Here is a 22104-nt window from a genome sequence, read left to right as displayed (position 1 = left end):
AGGTGTAGCAAATTGCCCGTGGGTGTTGTTTCAGTGGATCTACTCTAAATTATATGGAAAACCACATAGGCTCAAGGTTAGAGAAGTTCAGCACAATAAGCAAAGTGGTAAAGCTTTCTTCTTCCCAGCCTTATCTTTCTGCCCTTGAATAGGGAAATTATGATTGGTGTAAAACGACCAACTTTTTATTTATTTATTTTTATCAGCATGCCTACATTCAAAATTTAAATCTTCCTAACAGGATCAGTGGTTATCTTGTTCCACTTGCAAATTGGTAAGTTAGATAGCTCGAATTCAGAATAACTGCAGAACTGTAATGTAAGAGTTACATTAGATTATGTCCGGGAAGAATCATTGCTATTTTTGGCTATTTGAAAATTAAGAATATTTCTACTCAGGTGGAAGTTCCACGTGTAGTTAGGTGGAGAAACTTTATTGAATTAGTATTGGGACTTGATTCATTGGGATTGGGCTAAGGGTCTTTCAGTCTGTATCATTATAATAATAATTACAGAAAAAATTTAAAAGTGCATAATAACTCCATGTATACTTAATGAATGAAAATCTTGTTTTTCTTTTGATAAGTGATTAGTTAAATCATTCTATAATACTGCTATTCTATGAGGCAATGTAGGGTTTTAGAATGACTTTCTATCTAAACAATACATTAAAAGTAATGCTTATATGGACTGATGATATGAAAAGAAGGACCATTTATAGAAGATTAAAAATTAATTAGAACAATATAGGACAAGGTTAAAATATAGTTTATATTTGGAATAGCATCTTCCGTGTTAATTCTTTTTCTCTTTGAATTACTAAAAAGCTGTTATTGAGCTTTCTACTTTTAATGACTTTGTTGCAGTTAAGACAAATATAAGACAGAAAATACTGTTATTACCCTAATTGGAATGTTATTTATACATTCATAATGTACAGAAAAATACACTTTAAACACTATACACACTATGAAACAAGGGAAACTACAGATTATAAACTGGAAATAGAGAAATAGTTGTTAAGACTGTTATAACACATCTCTGGTAAATCATGTATTTATCTAAATAATATGTGTTTTAGGATCAGGTAAATGAGATAGGGTTCCAGGTTCATGGGGTTCTTTTTTAATTCTTGTTACGTTCTTCTGATTGTAAAATGTAAATCTATTTTTTAAAATATTCAGAGTAATTCAAGCAAAAACCTTCATACTCCCATTTTTCCCAGAGATAAACACTTTTACAGTTGGTTTAATATCCTCTTGCTATGTATAAAGTCACTCCTTCACACACTTAAAATTGTTGTTATATACCCTTAATTCCCCCGATGGACATGAGGCTTGTGTTCTGTTATTTGCTTTGGAAAATGATACTTCAAATGAGTATTTTTGTGCATATACACTTAAGTGTTACTTATATAAGATAAATTATTGGAAGTGGAATTGCTGGGCTAAAAATCTTGCACAGTTAAAATATTCACCCAGTTTGCCAAATTGCCCTCAGAAAGTGTACAAGTTTACACTCTCGCTAACTATACATGAGGATCTGCTTTCCCCCTGCACCACCCCCCACCCTGCCAGTTATTAGCACTCAGAATGATCTTGTTTTAAAATTGTATCAATTGGGTAGTTGAAAAGTGATATCTTATTGCAGTTTTCATTTGCATTTCTTTGATTATTAGTGAATATACGTGTTTGGAATAGGATACGATGGTTTAAGAAGAGAAAAACTCGTTGGGAATAAAGATCATGTTGATTTAGAAAGTTGGAAATGAATCTTTTATATTAGTCTATTTCTTCCAGGGTTTTCAGAATGTCCTCATTTTTTGGTTTACATGTCATGACACATACATTGAAACATTTATTTTAGAGCAGAACTGTAGCAAAACTTTCTTTATAATGAAATTATTTTAATACCTTTCAGGCAAGAAATTAGTTTCATCAAGAAAATTGATTTAATTTAGAAGAGATGCAGTATTTATAGCCATAACCAGGTTAAACATTTTTCTCCACTTCTATATCAAAACATAGCTTCTAACCAGTATATAGCTGCAAATCAATTAGTTCAGTTTAAGGTTTTCAAATTTTATTAATACTCCTCCCATCTTTATGACATTTATTATTCTGTGCAAATCTTTGAGATTCTTCACATAACTTTATAAAACAGACAAAAAATAACTTTCGATGGCCAGCTGAATAGCTCAAAGAAAAAGTTGCAAGCTTAACAACATGAATTATTTCATTTCATAGAGTTGGATAGTTAAAAATGATTAAAACAGATCCTTCTGGTATTTTTAATTTTTATTTTTAGTTTCTAAGTGTCTAAATTCACTTAAAAATTAAAACTATAGACAGTAAGAAAACTTATTTTATTCCCAATACCTTTAATTAGAATCACAAATTTTAGTGGCTGATTAATTTTCATGAACCAACCAATACTTATTGTATTTTAAAAACATAAATGGAAGGGAAATCCAGAATATTGATATTCTACAAATGGCAACTTTGCTTGTTTGCCAGAGCTGCATGCTGGGGATCTTAACTATACCATTTTTGAATAGCAGCCTAATGAGCTTGAATATTCTGTTGAGGGGGAAAGTGAAGTACGTTTTTCAGTGTCTTCTCCAGAGGTAGCTTTGGTCATCTGAACGCTGCAAACTAGGAATGGAGTTTTGATTTGCAGAGCATACCTTGTACAGCAATAGTAAACACAGAGTATGGTTTTTGTCTTTCATGGAAATTCATTTGATATATTCTCTGGGTGTGAACTTTAGTTCTGATTGAAGGAACCCTCTTGACATACTCCTGGCCAGGAAGAGTGAGAGACTGTTTTAAATTGTCTCAAATTTTGTTCTTATTTAGAGAAAGTATTCTGTTTTAAATTCTCACTGAAAGATCATAGAATAGAAACAAAGAGGCTTTTGTAATGAAATCAGGCAGAGCCACTCATGTATTTAAAATCTCATTATCTATATCAAAACTATTTTAAGTTGTGCCCAAATCTAGATTCATCTTAACTAGTAAGAAAAAATCTTACTTGTGGTTTTGGATGTATTGATATATCCTGGTATCACACTTTCTTTTTAAATGCAAAACAATATGACTTACTTATAAATTACAGAAATTTTGACTGTGAACCTCAAATTCTTGAGAAGAATGTCCACACAAGCTTAGGCCTTCTCTACTCTTCTAGATTTATAAAAACTGAGAGAGGGAATTCATGGTACATCAAACCAATCTTTCTATTTCATGGCACCACATATGAACCATCACACTTAAACAAAACTCTTGTCATCAAAAAAAGATTTAGGAACCTGTTCTCAGTGAATACTTGAGTTACACATTGTTTTAAAATGATGTCATTAAGAAAAATCTGTACACTAATAAGTATCTCAAGTTGAAATTTTACCCTGCGTATTAATTGGTATGGAAAAATAGAATGGCTGTATGGAAAGCAATACGTTCACCATAGATATTGTTCGATAGTTAACAGCCACTTGATAGAATCATGTAATTTTGCAGTGAATTTTGCCTATTTGCCACTAAGGGTAAGTGTTCTGGAGTAAATTTCAACTGTCAATCTTGCCAGTCTTGTGACAGTATTAAAAATTAGTTTGGGATAGAAAATGAAGTGTTTTGTTATTTCTTTCTTACTGATTTAATTGAGGAGGGAAAGGGGTACCTAAATTCTTGCCCAAATAGGAATTTGGCCAATAAAACAATAATGTATGAGATAAAGAATTTTAAAACTTGTACATGTTTAAGAATTTAATTTTGTTTTCTGGAAATCTTGATATTTGACTTCAAGATATAAGATGGCCAAATTGCCATAAATTGCATCTTTGTACAGAAAAGTAGTTGTTCTTTTGGGAAATGTGGTTTTATAGAATATATTGCAACCTGACACAATGAATTTTCAGTATCAGTATTGACAAATGAGGAACAGGAACCAGAGGCAAGTGTGGCGTTACAACAGACAGAGTGGTGAGGTCCTAATTTGGAGCCTAAGATTGGCTGTTTTGATCTGCTGTTAAATAATTGTAATCTGGTACTAAAATCTGGGTTTTAATTTTGAGTGTATGAGTTGGCTCTATTTTACAAGTCAAAGAACTAAAATGAATTTTGGAGATAGTTTAATATTAATACAAACACTACTTGTAGTTTTTATTTTTTAAAAGGAATAGTCAGGCAGTAAATAGGACTTCAGTGTATGTCACATTTAAGGATCTCTTTATATAGTGCCATAACTTTATGTATATAAAAAGATACATACATTTTGCTAAAATTAGCATAAAGCCTTGTATCTAGAGCTGTGTATTCCCTCTGTGGCAATGCAGTTTTATTCCTTATGTCTTCTGTACCCTCATCAAACATATGTACTTGGGACATCGGCTTGAAAGAGAATGGTCAGGTTAAATCTCCTTTTTAAATAAAAGTGAAAGAATGGCATAAAAATAAATTGCAGAAATGTCTTCAGACCCTATACTGGTTCTAAGGTGAGACTCTTCCTAGCAGAAAACTTTGTTTTCTTGTCCTTAACAACTGAATTCCACTTTCACTTCTGAGTGTAAACTGGCAGATTAGACATTTCCAAGGCTTGTTCAGTGTGAAGTTTTTCAGGTGATTTTAGTTTAATGCGACCAGATAATTGTAGCTCCAGGGCTTAGTTAGGCTGTAAAGCTGCTAATCCAGACAATATTACCTGGTCACATGTTGTGCTTATAAGAGACACCTCTGCCTTTAATGTTCTCTCCCCACGCTGGTGATTTCTAGTTTCAGAAGTCCTATAAAAATGAGGCACACCAGGCCAAGATTAAGTCTTACGTCTTTTGCCAAAGATAAAATTTGATATTTTCGTGGCATGCAGTTCTACTTTATTCCTTGTCATCTCTAAGGAAATGTAGTGAGTTTGAAGACTGTATCTTCTTTTTTTGATTCAGTGAGCTACTACTCAAGCATCTATACTCTAAGCATTCGTAAATAGTTATATTAATCACTGCAGTTATTATTTGGTAGGAATGCTTCCTTTGAGTAGAGTGCAGTAATCCACTTCTCATATTTATTCCACTCAGAACCTCTTCTGAACAGCAATTGTAATGCAATATTGAATGATGATATGTTGGGATTCTGAAGGTTGTTGCCTTTTTGTCTCATCCTGACCAAAATGTGGTATTTCTATTGTAGTTAATATATCAACAGATGCTTATAAATAAAAGGCAGTTCTATTCATTTGTCAAACCTTTGTTAGCTCTTGTGGCCTACACGGTAATGAACAATTGGGAAATAAAACAACGTTGGGAGAGGCAGTTTATATGTGATTAAGCCTTTCTATTGTGACATTGAATGTGAGAGATGGGCAGAAGTCCTGCTTTGGAGTACACTTTAATATGCCATGTGCAAAATGGGAATTAGTTTGCTATTGTGTTGAAAGCGAGGTGCATTATATGGATTGTGTAAGTTATGTAGGATCTAAGAGGACAGAAAAGAAGGTAGAAATTGAGAGCTCAGGCAGTGGGGTTCAAGCAGCATAACAAGTCAACTAATGGCAGTAAGACTACTCTGTGGCTGGGCACTGTGGCTCACTCCTGTAATCTCAGCACTTTGGAAGGCTGAGGAGGACTGATGACTTGAGCTCAGGAGTTTAAGACCAACCTGGGCAACATGGCAAAACCCCATCTCTGAAAAAAATGCAACAGAAAATAAGCTGGACATTGTGGCATGTGCTTTTAGTCCCAGCTACTCTAGAGGCTGAGGTGGGAGGATCACCTGAGCCTGGGAGGCTGAGGCTACAGTGACCTGAGGTCATGCCACTGTATTTCAGCCTGGGCAATGAAAAACAAACCAAACAAAAACAAAAAGAAAAACAAAACTCAAAAAACTACTCTCGTGAAGTGCCTAGTGCAGAGCATGGCTCCCTATAGATGAGTCTGATTTCTGCCTCCTCTTCCTTTTTGCTTCCTTCCCTCTTGCTTCTTTCCCTCTCTTTCGCTCTGCCTCTCTGCTATCCACCATGGAGAGAAAAGATGTTCTATTTTACTCTTAATGGGCCCTCATCTGTAATCCCTTCTTCCAGTGACTTTATGTTTTCTTGGAAATTTATGTAGTTGTGTCATGGCCCTTTATTATATAAAATTCTTTCTTTGTTATCCTAGCAGGAATCTAAAAGTAAGAAAATAAATAATTTGCACTTGCTCTTTATTCTTGGTAACTTGATTATAGAGAGAGTTGTTCCTCTTCAGCTGAGGTTGCCAGCGTAGGGACCACTGTATCTGCTTCTTGGTTTCTCAGTTACCATGACCCACGGGGGCCTGTCTGGGTTCTGAAGAGCACCAGAGATTCCTGGAGATGGAATAATTCTTTCCCTGGTCACTTTCCTGTGCGTTCTCAGAAGCCGCCACTGGCCTAGGCGATCATTTGTGCTTGATGCTATGGAGAATTCATTGGAAATATCAGGCAAGGTTAATCCATAATGACTTCTGTAGGCTATATATGTAAATAAGATAGTACATATGAAACAAGTCATTAAATAAAATAGTATATTATCAAGAGCAAACAAAATAGGTTCATTATGTATGTTTAGAAAAATACAACTTGACTAGTTCAAATATTTCGTAATCATTACTTTTTTCCTTATCAGGTTGCTTATGAAAAAAAAAAAAGTCTTATGACTTCCAGGCCTGGAGTTTATTCAAATTTTAGGTTAGATTGAATGAAATTACAAATTAAAGATTTGAAGAAAATTACAAATTAAACTTTAATAACTTCTGGTTTTTAGAATGTTTATTATTAGTATCCAATAATCTACATACATGCATAAAGCTTACATTATTAATGACTTTCATACTGACCAATTAAAGTTCAATTAATCAACTAAGGTTCATTTGGTTCCATATGACAGTGAACTAGCCAGGTGTTTTTCAAAAAGTTGTAGGATATTGGAGTATCCTATTGCCCCAAACCTTAGAAGAGCAGGACTCAGGACATCTCTGGGGAACTCTGTCTCAGGAAGTATTAAGGGATCTTTCTTTGGGATGTTACCAATCGAATGGTTCAGCTTTCCTGACTTCTAGTAGATGCCTGAAATTTATTTATGCCCAATAACCTTTATTCATACCCACTAACATGGTAAATTCAGAATATACATAAGCTGCTGGGAGTTGTATTCTGGAGTTGTTACATCAAAAATTATCAATTTCTTGGCAGCTTCTCATTTTCTAGTAGACATGTACACTTTTAATGATCAAAAGACTGTGGCAGAGTTTCTTGATCTTTTCCCAACTGATGCCCTGTCTTAGGCTTCTAGAAGATTCACTGAGCATTCCAGATCTACATTTTTTTTTTTTTTTTGAGTTGTAGATACTGACCTATTTTTGAGGGGCTGGGACTGACCTTTCACTCAACACCCCCATGTGTTTATTACTTTCACCTGCATTCATGCCCTCAAGCCCCTCTACCGTAAATCAATACAGAAATATAGGCTAGAGTCCCTATGGTTAAAGGCTGAAAAACTCGAAACAAGAATTGAATTCAATTCAACAAAGAATTGGTATCTTACTGGCAACCAAGTGCTTCCCAAATTTAAATTCAACTGTGTTTTTTGCTTATAATCTTTCCCGGGTTTCCACAACTGCATTTCAGAGTACTTAATTAGAAGATAAGGAAGCTGTAACCAAATAGTCCTGTGTACATCAGTCAGCCCAAGACTGGCCTTTGTGATGGCAGTTGCAGTGAATCAGAATTTAGCTGTTTGTGCTTCCTGGACCAATTTTTTCTCTGTTAGCTTGCAACAATCTGGAATTGAAAACTTTTTCCTATGGAAATTCTAAATTTCATCTTCACAGTTTCTCAAATTTACAGTTGGTAACTCTATATCATTAAGTTAATGAATTTAATGTGTAGTCTGATTGATGAATGTGTTGGATTAGGACAGCAAGCAATGCCTCTCAGCACTAGGTACATAGACTAACAGATATGAGAAGAACGACCCAAGTTCTGTCACCTGATTCGTCACTGTTACTTCTTTATTTTATTTTAGTTTTTTTAAGACGGAGTCTCACTCGGTCGCCCAGGCTGGAGTGCAGTGGCGTGATCTCAGCTCACTGCAAACTCCGCCTGCTCGTTTCATGCCATTCTCCTGCCTCAGCCTCCAGAGTAGCTGGGACTGACTACAGGCACATGCCACCACACCCGGCTAATTTTTTTTTTTTTTTTTTTTTTTTTTTGAGTTTCGCTCTGCCGCTCAGGCTGGAGTGGCGCGATCTCCGCTCACTGCAAACGCTGCCTCCCAGGTTCACACCATTCTCCTGCCTCAGCCTCCCAAGTAGCTGGGACTACAGGCGCCCGCCACCACACCTGGCTAATTTTTTGCATTTTTAATAGAGACGGGGTTTTACTGTGTTAGCCAGGATGGTCTCAATCCCCTGATCTCGTGATCTACCCGCCTCGGCCTCCCAAAGTGCTGGGATTACAGGCGTGACTCCCAGAATGGATCATGCATGTCTGTTAGTCACAATTTCCCGACTTTTGATTAATTAAAAGGAAAGTCTTGAATATAAGTAGCCTTATTTAAAAAAAAAATTTAATTGTATTAGTCTCAAATGCATAAACTAGCTAAAGTTGACTATGGAAATTAGATATAGATGAGACTTAACAATCATTAACATATAAAATCACTAGTTATAATGAAATTCATAAAAAATTAAGTACATATAACAAATGGTACTTTCTTAAGAAGATAAATGTTGTGCCCTTCTTCTGGGTCTTATTTATCATATGAATTTGGCTATGATAATTACTCAGAGTAGAAGGCACATTTTAGCTCAACCTTTTTCAAGATATTATTAGTCCTGTATTAGTAGAGTACAGATTAATGTAGGGTTTCTGTTACTTTGTTTTATGAGTTTTCATTTGTTAGTTGGTTCTTTAGTTTTGAATAAATAAGACACTTTCCTTCACATATTTGAAGTCCGGTGACCTCTAGTAATTGGAACAGATATGAACCAAAAATAAGCTTAGAAAATATCAAATTATTTTATTTATGTCTACTAATTGAATAGATATGAACCCAAAAGAAGCTTAGAACATATTGAATTATTTTATTACTCTATGCCTCTGAGCTGCTAAGCTTTACTCATAGGATAGCTCTAAAGCCATCTTTCATAGGCTATATGATTGTCTGAAGCTTGAAAAAAATGTTTTCCAAGCCACAGCAGAATAAAGTAGCAAATCAGAAAGATGAAGGGCCATCCGGAAGTCTTTTTAGTATGAGACAGTGCAGAGGAGATTTTAAAAAGCAAAACAAACAAAACAAAAATCTCATGCAAATATTGCAGGCGTATAGACTGATCCAGTTTATTGTAGCACAGGGTTCTGTTATCCTCAGCACTGCTGACATTTGGGTTAGATAATTCTTATGGGGAAGAAGTTGACCTATGTGTTTTAGGATGTTTAGCAGCAATCTTGGCTTGTGCCTACTAGTTGCTACTAGCACCCCCTCTCACTCCCATCTCACTTGTGACAAACAAAATTGTCTCCAGACTTTGCTAAAGGTTCCCTGGGCAGGGGCAAAATCAACCCCTATTGAGAACCACCACTGTAGCATTTAACAACTCTATAAACCTTCAGGATCCTTCAAAATATAATTGTGATATTCCTTAACATAACTATAAGCCATCAAAAGGTGTTATCTTGGCTGGTGTGGTGGCTCACCAACACTTTGGTAATTTCAGCACTTTGGAAGGCCGAGGTGGATGGATCACCAGATGTCAGGAATTCGAGACCAGCCTGGGCAACATGGTGAAACCCTGTCTCTACTAAAAATACAAAAATTAGCAAGGCGTGGTGGCACACACCTGTAATCCCAGCTACTCAGGAGGCCGAGGCAGGAGAATTGCTTGAACCTGGGAGGTGGAGGTTGCTGTGAGCCGAGATTGTGCCATTGCACTCCAGGCTTGGTGACAAAGATTGCCAGCTTTAGCCTGCTCTCTCTAACATGATAGGTAAATAGGTGATGTATTTTTTAAGAAGCTACTGATTGAAATTTTTAAAAAATTGTGTTGTTTATATGGTAAATCTCAGTAATTTCAGAAATTCAAGTACATAGAATCCTTTAGATTCTTGTGACACTGAACAAATAAATGATCAAATATGATTTTGCAGAATATTTGCCTTCTCAATTATGCAATGAAATATTATGGGTCCTCTGGCATGACCCTTTCTACTGATACTAAAGTTATCTTTCTTTTCCCAAGCACACATTATAGAACAGTAGGCAGAAACTGCCCTAGCACAATAGGAAGTATGAGGAAGTTGGCCCCGGATTCATGTGTAGATTTGGACAGCCCAAATTGGATAGGAATCAAGAGTTCACGAAGCAAAGTTTCCCTAAAGATTGTTCTTGATCGTTTGGAATGCAAGTGGTGCCTTCTCTTTATTATTCTGAGTACATTTTCCTAGATAAAAGTCATGATACAAGTTCTGATCTTTGATCTGTTCATCCTTGAGCATGAAGAAAAATGATCCTATTATCCAGCTTGTTCTTTCCTGGGATCTATTTAAAAAACTGCCTGGTTACTTAACGCCAAATATGCACATAGGTCTTTCTTGTGCTGGCTGCATTATATCTCAAGAGGGACAAATAGCAACGTTGACAATTCCATTCACTGCAGTCTTATATTGAAAGTCCCAAATTCAGAGAACTCGCAAACCTTACCAACCAAGTGTTGCCTTCAAGAAAACGCTTATTACCCTCATTTGGAAAGACAACTGTATGGGTAGATTGTCCAAAGCTAACTTAGTTTAAAGTTTGCTTACACAAAGGTATGTGCAACTTTGGAGTCTGACTTATCACTTAAATTTAACTTTTTCCCTTTTCCACATTTTCACAATTATTCTTTGATCCCCAGTTTTGTAATTGTGCCTCTGTTTCCTTAACGTAATTGTAATTCTTTGTATTAAGTTATGGTTTCTGTGGCATACTTTTTGCTTATTAATTTTTCATCATATTTGTCTTCATAATCATCTACAGTTTTTAAATTTTCTAATTTGTATTGATTAGATTTTTTTGATGTGCTTTTTATATTTTCATTGTTATTCATATTATTGTATTGGTGAGGATGTTCTCTACAGTTTTTAACCCTTATCCTGTTTTTCTTGCATTTATTTAAACATCTATTTTCTCATTTCCTTTGCTTGACTATTATCTTGTATTTTTCTATTGGTTTTTACATTTTTGTCTTTCATCGTGAAGTTAGGCATAAGAGGGAACAGCTGTGAAATCTATGCTCTGAGAACAGTTTCTGAATATTTTACGACTTCAATCCCCCAAAGCCCTACTCAAAAACTTCAGGTGTCAACAACTCCACTTACACAGGAGCCAGACAGACTGGTGAGGACTGGGATGAACCCAAGGGCTATGTGTCTCTATCACATGGTGGCTTCCATTTAATACCAGTAGATTGCTGCCATGTGGAAGGATGGGCATAGCCTTGACAGATCATCCAAGTTTTTTTTTTTAAGTGACAAAAATATGGGTATTATATGGAATGTCTCAATTTCTAAATAGTGGAAAATACTTTTTTAAAAATGTGAACACTAAGGCCGAACAGAATACCAACACAGTGAGTGGTATGCAGGTACTTCTCAAAGCTATTATGGTGACCATGAAAGCCAGGCTATGTATGTTTTTCCCTTGCCAAGATATATAACCAATAGAATTATGAATTAAATCAGGAGGTTTTACTCACATCAAGTCATTCTTAGAGCCAGAAATCAGCAATATTTGGCCTGCCTTCCTGTCCTGGGGCATGTCTCTCTCTAGCAACTGTGATCTTAATGATCAGGATTATTCCCTTGAAGGAGTCTTCCTTCTTTCAGGAATAGACTTACTTTCTTATTGTTAGTTACTTGAATCCTGAATGTATTAAGTATTAGTATGCTTCTCTTTGTGTCAAGAAATCATTCTTACTTCTTTACAGCTGTAAGTGTGGCTCTGTCATTGTTCTTTGTTGTTTTGATTTTGCTGCAACCTATAGAACTCTTATTAAATGTAAAGGAAATTTCTGGAGTTATCCCCACATTTCAGAAGCTCTGAAAGGTTAACAAAACATATCAAGAATTTTAGAGAATATTGTATGAATAGAATGTTACATAAACAGGAAGATGAAAATTGATGAACGAAGTCAAAAATAGGTAAGCCGTTACTGTCTTTGGAGAAAATATTGTAAGCCTGCTCACAAGATACCATGGTAGGTGCACAGGGAGAAAAATGAAAAAACATAGGTAAATGAAAGCCAGGATGGAATGATCTGAAGTGGATTTTAGAAAGTGATTGTTCCTAGATTGAGTTGCGAATTTATTCAGAAAGTTTGAAGATAATTATAAAATCACAAAGAAATTGGTAACCCTAAAGTAGATTCCTAGTTCCTGAATACCTTTTGTTTTAGATCCGCACTGTTCTAGGAACAGTTGAGGACAAACTGAAAGTAAATGGATTTTTTTTTTTTTGAGTAGTTTCATTTACATATATCATTCAGTACTCGAAACAACCCTATGAAGTGATCAGGAGAATTATCATCCCCAAGGAAACTGAGACCAAGTAGAGTACATAATATTTTCTAAGACACACAGTTAGTTTTTAGATGGGAGGAATATAACTGTGGGCCCTTTCATTCCTACTCTTTTATGCCATCCTGCCATATCAGCATTGGTAACTGGCATAGTCATATCAATCACAAAACGTGGTGGGGAATCCCTTACTCGTTGTGAGTATATGTGTAGAGACATAAGATAAGTTTCTCAGTAACTGATGGTGTATCTTTCACTTCGTTGTGGAGTTAATCTTTAATACTGGTTAGAACGTACAAGCAGCTAATGGTAAACCTCTAGCCTATACTTCCTTTTGATTGTATAGTATTTTCAGTTGGTTGAACCATATGCTTAAGACCTTTTCTCCCTAGGGTTGAGTTTGTGGTTGAGCTTAGCAAAATTTAAACCCTTCATATTAGATAGGTGAGAAGTAAGAAAATCAGTCACAAAACAGTCCTGGGGGATTTGCTTGTTTCATCCATTTGCAGAGTTTCCACTGATTATTATAAACATGTGGCTTGAAAACAGGAGAGTCTTGTTACGGAAGTTTAAAAATAAAATAATTCAGATTTTCATCACTTTATATTGGTTACTTGAGAATACAGTTAAGTGCTTTTAGAACATATATTGTAAACATAAGAACACAGGAAAGTTAAAGGCAAAAAGATAAAAAGTGTATATACTTGGCAAATAGTTACCAAAAGAAAACTGGTATAGCTATATTTTTTCCACTTTGACCTGGGTATACAACCTTTATCAGTGTAAAGTTTTTTCTTAACAATCACCTCATATTTGTGGTTCAAATCAGTTATAGATTATTTGAGGCCATATTTCTTTATCATACGAACTATTATTGAGCCATGTTTTCACGATGTAGTACTTACAAATTTGACTTTTTAATTTTTATTGAGATATATTTTACATACAGTTAATTGCACACTACAGCCTAGGTTTTGATACATATACACACACTGGTGAAAACCATACCTCAGTCATGGTAGAGAATATTCCCATCACTTTTATGCCACTTTCCAGGAGGTCCTCCCCTCCTCCACCCCCAAAGCAAGCCACTGTTCTGCTTTCTATCATGCTAGTATTATCTGCTCTGGAACTTTCTATAAATGGTATTATATAGTATGTACTCTTTACACCTGACTTCTTTGATTTAAAATGATGTGTTTGAGAGTCTTCCATGCTGCTGCATGTATCCGTCGTAGTTCATTCCTTTTTATTGCTGAGTAGTACTCCACTGTATGATTACACCACAGTTTTAAAAATCTATTTATCTGTTGATAAACATTTGGGTTGCTTTTACTTTGGGGTAATTCTGATAAGCTTCTGCAAATTATGACCAATCATGAACAAGTGAAAAAAGAAAAAAATAAGTAATTCTAGTGTGGCCATTTTAACTGAAATTTGAAGAGCAAGAGCAGATCCTCTGAATAATGACTCTCTTCATCTACTGGTCCATCTGAAAGTAAGAGCTTCAACATGATGTAACAAAGGTCAAAGCTGCCTTTCTGTGCACCTTGTTGGTTCTCTTATTTCTCTTAATCCCATGGAAGCCTGTGATTTAGATATATGGAAAAGCTCCTGATTTCAATTCTGCAAAAACAGGGAATGCAAAATGAGGACCAAGTTTTTTACTAGTCAGGTTTTGTTATTCAGCTGTTCTCTCAATTTTCAGTGCCGTTTTTTAGATTTATCTTGTCAAGAAACAGGGAAGAATAAGAAGTCAATATCATGACTATGTGCTTTTGCTCTTGATGTGATATTTATTTATATTTATATGGAAGGAAATTTACATTACCAGGAAACCTCTGAAAATTGCAAAATTTGAGCTTTGTGTCAAGGCATGGTTCTTACCTTTTGCAGTGATCTAAGAGGATGTGTTACTCCTGGGACGGTGTTGGCTTTTTTTTTCTTTTGTTTTTATCATCTGCTAGTTTGAACCCTGATCTTAAGTGTGAAAGTTCAGCCTGACAGTTTGTCCATTTTCTTTCATTCCAGCCTCTTCTCTCTCTCCTTCCTCCGAGTCCCTCTCTCTCCAGCGGGTTGCACTTCTCCTGGGAGTAAACAGTAGATGTTACATATATTAACACTGAGCTGGGGTACAATGCGCCTGGGTGTACTCTCTGTGCAATTCCCTGGCAGTCATAAATTAATTAAAAGTAGACAGGAACCACAGAAAAAGAAAGTTCTCCCTTTTTCTCCCCCTCCCCCGCTCCTTTTTTTCTTTTTCTACCGGTAAATAGCTAGTTCCTTTGTTCCTGGCTGCACTATTTCATTTCTGCCATCATTGTCCTCATTGTTCTCAGAAACAGGAGGGGTCTGGGCCAGGAGCAGCAAGGTCTCAGCTAATGACGGGAAGTCTTTAAAGTTTGCGCTGCATTTCATCTTCTCTGTGGGAGTTTTAGGACGTATCCAGTGTTTGATCCCCACCGTGCAACTTTGCTTCTAGTTAATTAACAGATCCCCCATTACACACTCTCATCTAGAAGCACATGGGAGGCCTATTGGGAGGTAATTCAAGGCCAATCTGAGTGATGGCAGGAATTAGAGAAATCAGTTGTTTTAGGGCTAATGTTCAGGAAATAAAGATGTCCCATTTTAGGGATCTCATTTGAAATTTTTGATCATTTCTCTTTTCTATTAAAAAACAAGATAGGGGAACTGTTTTGTCCACATAACCTTATGATGACCATTGAGGGCAGTTTGAACTTAGAACTCTTTATAACTGCCTGGAATAAAAATAAAAAGGAAAAAGAAAGACAATATTATCAGATGTAGCAATATTAACAAGAATTTTGTTCTCCCTTTTATTGCTAGCGGTCTTTTTCCTGCCCAGCCTATTAGCCGGGTCACAACCATCCACAGCAACTTTTTCAGGGCACACAAGGCGGAATAGCTGGCAGGGACATGTCAGTAGTGGCTCATTTTACAGCCAAGGCTGAATTATATACTTTGTTCTTGTGTTGTTGCTTTTGTTCCAAGGGTGTCAAAGTGATTTACAAATAATAAATGACATGGCTCAATATTAGGATCCCTTCCTGTTCTAGTCTCTTTCCAGATGAACATTGCAAAACAAAACACATTTACCCAAAGTTAGAAGTTAGCATATGAGTGCCAAGAAAGCAGCCTCTGCTTTTCCTGACCATGGTTAGCCCAGGTTTTGATGGCCTTTGAAAAGGGAATGCCTTGTTTATTTTTTTTTCTTATGCTTCTACAGTTTCCCCAGCCCTATGAGCAATGACCCCCTTTATCTAATGAATTAGGAGCTACTCCTGCCTTGCAATTCTCAGTTCGACACTTGGCAATGAGAATCAAACCGGGGCTATTTAGTGCAGCAGTAAATGGCCCGCCACATTAGCCCCCTGGCATGCTAAGCTATTAGGTTGTTTTACTGTTGTTAAAGTTACATTTGTTAGGTGGAGTTGCTGCCCTTCCACACAAACTCAGCAGTGCCTGATGCTGGTGGAGGCAGCACGTGTACAAAACGTGTGCCATCCACAACCCAGGCAGTTAGGCGGTGTGGCTGCACTACAGATAAGGAGTGTTCTCCTGTCTGCAAAAGTGGGAATATGGATTGTTGTAATTTTTAAAACGGGAGATTGGGGTAGGGGGAGAACCACTGGATGATCATGGGTCTTGCACTTTGTTGTGACTAAACTAATTATAGGGGCTCGATTAACCATTCATTTATAGCTGTTCTTAAGTTAACCACTAATTGTCAGAATGCCATGGAGAAGGAAGGCCAGGGGTGAGGGGCACTAAATAAGCTGGTGTGGTCTTCTGCAGCAGGCCAGCAGCCAGTGCCGCACACACACTGGAAGCTGGGCAGAATCCCGAGGAGTTGAAAGATGAGCATGGAAATGAAGGAGAAATATTCAGGGTGCTTCAATGGTATGTATGTGGGGTGTGTGCATGCATGCATGTGTGAGAGAGACAGACACACACACGCACACACACAGAGAATATTTCTGCAAAGAAAGGAAGATGCCAGTACTATATAGCTCCATGCAGCCAGCTTGCAGGGTTGAGTTGGCATTTGGTAACTTGGTAGCGGCTGCCAGTGTGTGTGTGGTGGGAGAAGAGGGAATAGACAACAAGAAAAACACATAGAGCTTAAAAAAAGATGTAAAATGATTCACTTCATGCCATATGGACAAAAATGTTGTCACAAAAATAAGGCCAAAAAATAGTGCCAGGTTAGACTTTTAGTTCAAAAACATATGTATAATCATCCCCATGAACATGAATTTTAATTAGTATTTTGATAGAGAGAAACCAGATATTTTTTTAACCTGCTCTGTTCTTGTTTTCTGTTCCTCTCCCAGTTTTAGCCTCCATTAAACATTCATATACTGTATGTTTTGTGTCTGTATAAGGAAAATGCTTTATCCCTGGATTGGTGGGAATGCAAACATCTTGGTTTTCTGTGGCATACAAAATATCTTCCCAGTGGAGCTCGAAAGCAGAAGCTTATCACAGGGAAATCTGCAGCTCTCTCTGAGACCCGGGCACACCAGGGAGGAAGGAAGCCATATGCCTTTCTCTTTGTCAGTGGAGACATCTGCACCCATTCGGTTCCCCAGATCCACTCTTCACACCCATCCACATCTCATCTCTCTGGGATGCCTTTTAAACATGAAATAAGTTTTGTATGTATGCATATTATTATGTGACAGGGCAGTTTTGGGGAAAATGGATGATCGTGACTACAGAGACTTTAAAAAACGGAACATGTAACTTCTTAATAAACTTTATGCTTTCGTTTTACTTATTAGTTACACAATACCTACTTCTTAAAAAGGATTTGAAGTGACAGTACTCATCGAGAGGTGCCATGCTGAATCATCTGCCCTTAGCAAAGCTTTTCCCACTTTAAATGAGGTGCTTCGATTAGTGCACTGTATGTGATAATTAGATGATGAGACAGCAAAGTGCTGATATTAGCAATGATTTTGCTGCTTAGGAGGCCATTCACACCCAGGTTCCCTCACTGCCCCGCACCAAAAGAATGCAGGTGAATCAGGTATTTGTATTATAAATGATACAAGTGAATTTTAAAACATGGTATTAACAGTCAGTCAAATCCTGGTGCAGTAGCATTAACCTATTTCATATTCTTTATTAGAACCTCTGAGCTTTCGTCTGACCATTAGTGATATTTCAGTGCACTTCAAGGGTAAAGGGAAAATCAACAATGGTCTTAGAAAAGCTAAATTTCACCTCCCATGTAGAGTCTCTCAGAGATTTCTCAGACTTCTGTTTTTGGCAAACGTGAACACAGACATTCTTCATTTCTCCCCTCTTCCCTTCCTGGGAAAGCTCTGGTCCCTTCAGTTAGAATAATATGTCCCCCAGGCACTTGTTGAGGACATCCTCTTGGTGCTGGCAGATTTTTCTGGGCTTGCTGTCTGACCTCTACTGTTTGCTCAAAGCATTAGTCATCATTCCTGTAAGGTTTACAACAACAGAATGAATGTGTTACTTGGACACACAGCAGCCTCAAGCCACAAACCAGGATGCACCCCGTCCATTACATAGGAACTGCAGGAAAGGTGGTCTTCACCTCATCTCCAGGCTGCCTCATTTTCCGAAGAGTAGGAAAAAGCTATTACTAAACACATATGCCTGCCTTCAGAACTCTAAATCAGGCTTATATTTGCTGAAAGCCGTCCCCAAGCTCTTGTGTCAGACTGCTGTTGGATCCAGTATATTCATTCATTCATTCATTCATTCAATCACTATTTTGAAACCCCTAATATGAGTTCTAAATTTAAAGAAAGTTAAGAGTTGTTTCTTGCTATGAAAGTATTTGTACAGGCCGGCGTGGTGGCTCACGCCTGTAATCCCAGCACTTTGGGAGGCCAAGGCGGGTGAATCAGCTGAGGTCAGCAGTTCGAAAACAGCCTGGCCAACATGATGAAACCCCAACTCTACTAAAAGTACGAAAATTAGCTGGGCATGGTGGCAGGTGTCTGTAATCCCAGCTATTCCGGAGGTTGAGGCAGGAGAATTGCTTGAACCTGGGAGAAAGAGGTTGCGGTGAGCCGAAATCGCGCCATTGCACTCCAGCCGGGGGGATAGAGTGATACTCTATCTCAAAATAAGTAAATAAATAAATAAAATAAAATAACGAGGAAGATCTCTATGCACTATTATGGAGACATTTCCAAGAAAGATTGTTAGGTGGAAATTTTAAAGAAAACTTCAAAGAGTATATATGGAATGCTGTCTTTTGCATAAGAAAGAAGGGCACATAAGAATAAATACATACATTTGCTTATTTCTGCAAAAATACAGGAAGTTTAAGCCTTAATCAAGAAAATAATAATGTATAATGTGTGGGTGGGAATGAATAAAACGGATGGGGATGGAAGTGAGTCCAGAGTTATATAGTTTTTTGAACCATGCAAATATTACATATGTTTTAAAAGTAAATTTTGATCGAAGATGAGAACATATCTGAGATGTTAGATATTAACTTGGATGGAAAGCCAAATGGTAATCATTGTTGATGGTACTTCAGGCCAATACTCTCCTAAAGAACAAAGAGTAGTGAAGGGGGAAGCACTTAAGAGATTGATTCCTACTGACTTGTACATGTTACTGGTACTATCCCACTATATTTAATCCTAAAACTTTACATTTCTTTGATTCCTGCAACTAACAAGAATTCCTTCCCCCTTTCTCCTACCACCTCTTTTGACAAGAGAGGAGAATAAATGGAACTGTTAATCATTTTTTCTACTTTTCTACAATTATAATTTGAGTCAGTGATGTAATTTCTTATATGCTGGGAAGAAGGGATATAGAATCTGTGCAAATCATTTGCCAGTTTATAAGTCATTACAATCATTAAAAATATAACACCATTATAGGAAATATTACTTGCTTCTTAATGAACCATATTGTCTTTCCCCTTTAATTTTTATTTACAACATCAACAATGGCAGTGATGTACGTTTTCTACTAATGTGTAACCAACTCTCCTGAGTGTATAACATGTGCTTTTGGAGTTAACTATTTTGAGACAAGATATTAGCCATTGTTAAAATTATTTTAAGAAAATGAAATATAACTCTAAGTGGGGAAAAAAAACCTCTGATAATTGTTTATTTACTCAACTAATGGCTTTTCCTGCAGCCCAAAAGTTTTAAAGTTTCAAAGCTTTTTCCAATTTTCTGCCCTAAATGAGTTTATTTGTTGGGTTGTTATAGTGCTTTTATAAAACAAAGATGTGGCTGTGTGTACCACTGAAAAATTGGCTTGTATTGGACCTCCTTTAAGCAGTGAGCTTTTAAAAAAATTACGGGTAGGCAAGCTGATTTTGGTGATGGGTTAGGTATAACTAGAGATTCATGTTCTCAAATTTTGGTCCTGATGTTCTCTTCCACCTGAGTGAAGGAAAGAAAGCAGGGGGTATGTTCGCGTCACAATGAGGTTTATACTTTTTATCTGGGTAGAATTTGTGTTCAATATTACCAAAATGTATGGATACCTACTATGTATCCTGCACTTGAGTAATTTCTTTTATCCAATGACCTTATAATTAAATAAGCAAAATTTCACCCAGGGGAGGCAGTCTGAGAATTCAATACACTAAGTAGAAAAAAGCTAGAAGATGGGAGAATGCTGTGTAAAGAAAGAGTGAGCACCCTGTGTGTTTCTAAAGAGAATGGAAGGTATTTATTAGGCCTAAGTAGCCTCTGTGCGGGTAAGGTTTTAGTTATGAGATAAGTCAGTGATCACAATATTAAATAAGTCATACCATTGCACTTATCAGTGCTCATGCAGTGACATAGTGAAAAAAATAATGAAGTAGAAGCATCAGTTCCCTATATCAAAAGCTATGAGATACAAGTGCTCCCAGCCAAAGAAGGCAAGATCTGGAATTTTTAAAAAATGTGGATATATAGAATAAATATGCAACCCTCCTGATAATGTTGGCTGATGAAGTGAAATTCACCAACTGTAATTCTGGCACAGAGAGACACACATAGTGCCTGCATACACACACACACACACACACACACATACATCCTCAGAATATTCTTAATCATTTGCTATCTTATTTACATTTCCTTGCTAGAGTAAATTCTATCATTTGAACTTTTAAAGAATATATTTTGATATTACTTAAGCAAAAGTAAGGAATAATGTGACTGGCTTTCAAATAGCTTATTACCATTCAAATACTCTCTAGATAATTTATATTTAAAAAGGCAAAAAAAATAAAAAAAACCTGTGTCAGCTTCCGAAACATTCTAAATGGAGACTTAGCTCTAAGTAATCAAAATTGCTTTAGTTGTGCAGAACAGCATTAAAAACCTTGTCCACTAATTGAGTGAAGCGGCACAACTGAAGCAGCCTTGTCCCTCATTAGATGATCTTGCAGGCACTGTTTGTCATCCTGGGTTGCCGGGCTCAATCTAACAGTACTGCTGGCTCAAATTAATGGTAATTCGTTATGACACACTATGTCCTTCCAGTGAAACAACAATGCGAAGCCAGTGGGGCATCTGTCTACCACTGCTGCTTCTTGATCTCATTCCTTTCCACTTTAGTTCAAGCGACCACCTTTGCGTAACGCTTGTAAGTTCTTTAGCTAACTGGTGATTGGAGATGCCACCTGCCTGAAGAATTGCATCCAGTTCTCTTCCACTACTGTCACAGAAAAAGCATCTCTAATAATAGGTCGAGTCAGTCTGAAACGTGATGACATTTTCTAAAGGAAGCAAAACTCAGTCGTACGTATATGTTTTTTGTTTTTGTTGTTGTTGTTTTGAGATAGGGTCTCGCAGATAGGGTCTCGCTCTATTGCCTGGGCTAGAGTGTGGTGCGATCGTAGCTTACTGCAGCCTCGACCTCCTGGGCTCAAATGATCCTCCCACCTCAGCCTCCAGAGTAGCTGAGACTACAGGCACATGCCAACATGCCTGGCTAATTTTAAAATTTTTCAGTGTAAACGTGGCCTTGCTGCATTGCTCAGACTGATCTCAAAGTGCTGGCCTCAAGCAATCCTCCCACCTTGGCCTCATAAAGTGCTGGGATTACAGGTGTGAGCCACTGTGCCAGGCCTGGGACTTCTTTTGGAATGTAAATACCTCACTTGTATCTATGGGGGATATTAATAAGAAATCTTGAGACACAGTGTTCATGAATGTGATCTAAATCCAAAGATAATGAACGTTTTCTGACTCTTTGACTTTGTTTATTCAGTACCTTTTGGAGGAGACTTTATGTTTATATGATGAGCGTGGCTGTTCAAAATGCTGCTTTTCTAGTCTTAAGAGCAGGCAGAATGCTGGAAAATGTTCTAACAGTGATGCAATCAGCCACTTCCTCCTAGCAACTCTAAATAGTGTGTTTGTATCAATCAGTTTATTGTGTTCATTCAAATAATTTCATCTGTCTGGAAGGATGACTCAACTCCACACATGAAGAAGCATCTAAATAGTATCTGGACATAGCTTTTCGTTTGAAATCCTCAAATTACCCATGAATAGAGAAAAGGT

At 36.9% G+C, this 22104-nt stretch overlaps 1 protein-coding gene and 1 long non-coding RNA gene across 8 annotated transcripts in view; one reads left to right on the top strand and one right to left on the bottom strand.

Annotated features, from left to right (window-relative positions):
* The window catches only part of SOX5 (SRY-box transcription factor 5), a 1029303-nt gene that overhangs the window by 320482 nt on the left and 686717 nt on the right, over positions 1-22104 (top strand). The gene's annotated exons all lie outside the window — the stretch shown is intronic.
* Positions 17692-21864, bottom strand: LOC116418944. The gene is made up of 2 exons (XR_004229158.1): positions 21812-21864; positions 17692-18039 (listed from the first exon to the last, which is right to left on the bottom strand). It is a non-coding gene; the product is annotated as an uncharacterized LOC116418944 (long non-coding RNA).

Source organism: Piliocolobus tephrosceles, chromosome 10 (genome assembly GCF_002776525.5).
Source record: "Piliocolobus tephrosceles isolate RC106 chromosome 10, ASM277652v3, whole genome shotgun sequence".
Taxonomy (NCBI): domain Eukaryota; kingdom Metazoa; phylum Chordata; class Mammalia; order Primates; family Cercopithecidae; genus Piliocolobus; species Piliocolobus tephrosceles.
Note: the sequence above shows the minus strand (reverse complement) of the source record. Positions and strands in the feature narration are given on the sequence as shown.